The sequence below is a fragment of the Pinus tabuliformis genome, chromosome 1_2 (genome assembly GCF_031772625.1).
Source record: "Pinus tabuliformis cultivar Carrire ecotype Pingquan chromosome 1_2, CPIR1, whole genome shotgun sequence".
In the NCBI taxonomy this organism is placed as follows: Eukaryota; Viridiplantae; Streptophyta; class Pinopsida; order Pinales; family Pinaceae; genus Pinus; species Pinus tabuliformis.
The window spans coordinates 1,142,897,776-1,142,901,325 of record NC_142298.1 but is presented as its reverse complement, the minus strand read 5'-3'; positions in this window follow the sequence as shown (position 1 = coordinate 1,142,901,325).

Below are 3,550 nucleotides of genomic sequence, written 5' to 3'. Positions count from 1 at the left end.
AGGCCAGTTCACAATGTCTGCCACTTTAGAGGGGTCTATTTTCAATTCACCTCCCCCTAATATATGACCCAAGTAGTTTAGAGATGTTTTGCCAAATTCACATTTTGAGAGTTTAACATAATTTTTTTCTCTTTTCAAAACATCTAATGTCTACTTAACACGATTTAAACGTTCTTCCCATGTTTTACTAAAAATCAAAATGTCATTCAGATACACAATAACAAAATCATCAAGAAAATGTCTAAGTACATCATTCATTAATCTCATGAAAGTAGCAGGAGCATTAGTTAAGCCAAAAGGCATAACCAACCATTCATACAATCCCTGCTTTGTTTGGAAAGCAGTCTTCCATGCATATTGCTCTGGAACTCTGACCCGATGGTATCCACTGTGCAAATCCAGCTTGGTGAAATAAACAGATTCCTTTAATTGATCTAAAAGATCATCTATGCGAGGAAGGGGATAACAATTTTTGATTGTTATCTTATTCAGTGCTCAGTAGTCAATGCACATTCTCCATGAACCATCTTTATTTCTCACCAAAATGATTGGTGACCCACATGGTGATGTGCTAGGCCTGATGAACCCTTTCTTGAGCAACTCCTGCACCTGCTTCTTGATTTCAACATTCTCTAAAGCAGAAAACCTGTACATCCCAATGTTAGGCAATGGAACATCTTACTGCAAAATAATATCATGTACTATTCCATTTTTGGGTGGCAGACCTTTAGGTTCTTGAAAAAAGACATCATACTCTGAAACAATCTTTTCTATATCAGCTTGTTGATTAGCATTACAGTGCTCAAATACATTGGTTTTATCAGGTTTCTTTTCCTTTACAACCATCAGCGAGAATTGTTTACATGAATTTATCATTATTTTCATTTGTCCTGAGTTTATGAGAATGTAATTATTCTTGAGCTTATGAGCTCTTACAAAGTATTTGATTCCATCTTTAACAAGTAGATACTTGTTCTCAACGCTATAAAAAATAGCCTTTCTATCATACAAGTAAGGGCTTCCTAAAACAATTCCACATATATCCAAAGGAATTATGTCTAACTCAACCTCATCTACAAATGCTGACCCAAAAGAAAACTTGAGTTTGCACTGTCTAGTCACTTGTAGCTATTCTTTATCATTCAACCATCCTAATGGGTATGGTCTCTTATGAGGTGTAGTTGCTAATTCCGATTTATTTACAATTACTTCAAAAATTAGATTTACTTGTGAGCCACTATCAAACAAAGTATCAATCTTTTGATTTTTGGAAATAACTCAAATATGGAAAAGCTCATGTCTTTTTCTCTCATGTTCTTCATCAATAACAGATTGAGCTGAATTACTAGTAGATGCTTCAGAGTTCTTACCTTTTATACTTATGGCTAAAATGATTGTTTCATCTCCTGAGTCTGACCCCAAATCTTTCTGAATAGCTGCAACAGTCTTCTTCTTCTTGCCCTTGGACTTCTTAGGTCTCAACTCTGGATGCAGAATCCAAAAGTGCTCATCATCATGCCCCTCCTTTTTACAGTGAGTGCATGAAGCCTTGCTTTTTTGTGTAGTGTTAGCTCGCTTTCCACTTCTGCTTTCTTTTCTCGTTGCTCTTGCTTACAGTGGGTTGGGATGGTCCCCCAACTTCTGGACTTCCATTCTTTCCTCTAACTTCTAGATGAGTAGCTTATACAGATACCTCATATATACTAGTGGGATTAAACATGAGGATGGTATGCCTCATGTAGCTATGTAGACCACCAATGTACTTCAAAAGAGTCTACGGTGAGTCTAATGAGATACCCAACATCAATTCTCTCTTTCTGAACGCTTGTGTATACCCTTGCACACTTTTCCCTTTCAACTGCCGAAGAGTTTTCCAACTCATCATGGCTTGTTGCATGTAAGCCAATGGATAGAACTGCTTTTTGGTTGTAGCAAAAAATTCACTCCAGACAGAGATGGTCTTACCATGTCTTCTCATATCAGCTTGGGTTCTACCTTCTCACCAAACCAAGGTAGTGCCTCCTAGGTGTAGGCTTGCCAGCTGAATATTACTCTTGTCTGAGTTAATGTTCTGTACCCTGCAATACACATCAATTTGTCTAATCCAATTGTCCAACTTTTCAGCATTTAGCTCTCTATCATATATAGGCAAATCAAATTTATCAGCTAGTTTAATCAAATATGCTTTCTTATTATGAAAATGGCTATTAAGAGGTGTGAGAAAGCTTTCCTCTTTCCCCTTTCCTTTGGAGTGGTCATGGGAATGAGACTCATCTTCTTCCTTATCTTGTTTAGATCCTGATGAATCTTCATCCTTGTGCTTTCTAAAGCTCCTATACATTTTTTATACCATAGACTTTATAGCTAGGAAACTCTCTATGAATTGAGGGTCTGGCCCCATAGAACCTTCCTCTAACATTGTCTTCCAAGAATAGACTCTCCCAATTTCAAGATTAGTTTCAACCAACTCTCCTTCTCCTAATTTGAGCTTTGATCTAGTGAGCATTCACAGCTAAACCAATAAAAGCCCGTCTAACCTTACAGCCTAAAGCTCTGATACCACTTGATCTGATAATCAACCTATGAGTGACATCAGTTGAAGATTTATTAAACAAAAGGTATTACAGAATCATGTGCTGGTGTGTGTTCTGTGTTATTTAAGCAACGTATCGATCAAATTGCCAATACACAGACTTTTAAATGGAAAGACAGCAGAGAAATACAGTAAGCAAACACAAAGACACAAGAATTTTAATAAGTAGTTCACCCTATCCTCCAGGGCTACATCTCTAGTCCAACTTTTAGTGGTGGCCTTGTTTTATTGTGTCTTTAAGTAGAAAATTACAATGCAGGGACTCAATGTGAGTTCTCCTGAAGCAGTTTTGCTTGGTAGAGTGGTTCTTGGATTCCCCAAGCCATTGGAGTACACAGACTCTTCTTCTTCCTACCAGCTCTGTGACCTTCTGGTCTATAGTGGAAAGAGCTAAATGTGATGCTAAGTCCGAAAAGATTCCTCTATGGGATGGCTCGAATCTCTCAAGCTTTGGTGCTTGATGCTACCGCTGGTTAGCTTGCCCCTCTGTCTCTTTCTGCTCTTGCTATACTACCTTCTTCTCTGGTTTCTATCTCCCAGTGTTCAGTCCACCTCTCGGGGTTTTCTCTGACTGAAGAACTAACTTACTGTGTATTCTGTCTCTGTTCACGGCTTTTAGCCTTTCGTTTTCCATGCCTGTTCGGTTCCTCTTCTGCCTCTGTTGATTCACCTTCTGCAGCTGCGCTTTGAGTTCTCTGTTCGCGTCAGCATGAACGCTCAGGGAGTGGCCACGTGTCCTCCTCTAAACGGTGCCATCCTGCTTCGTCGATTCGTTTCTTTAGTTACGTCATGGATGAAGTCTTTCTTCCACTATGGCGGTCAAACAGATTCTAAATCCTTACAAATTGCAGCGTATTCCTTTGTCGATTCTGCTTCCTCCATCTGGCATGATCTCAGCCGTTCAATCTGGGTCTTCCAGATCCAACGTCATACGCACATCCCGCGTGGTTGACTTGC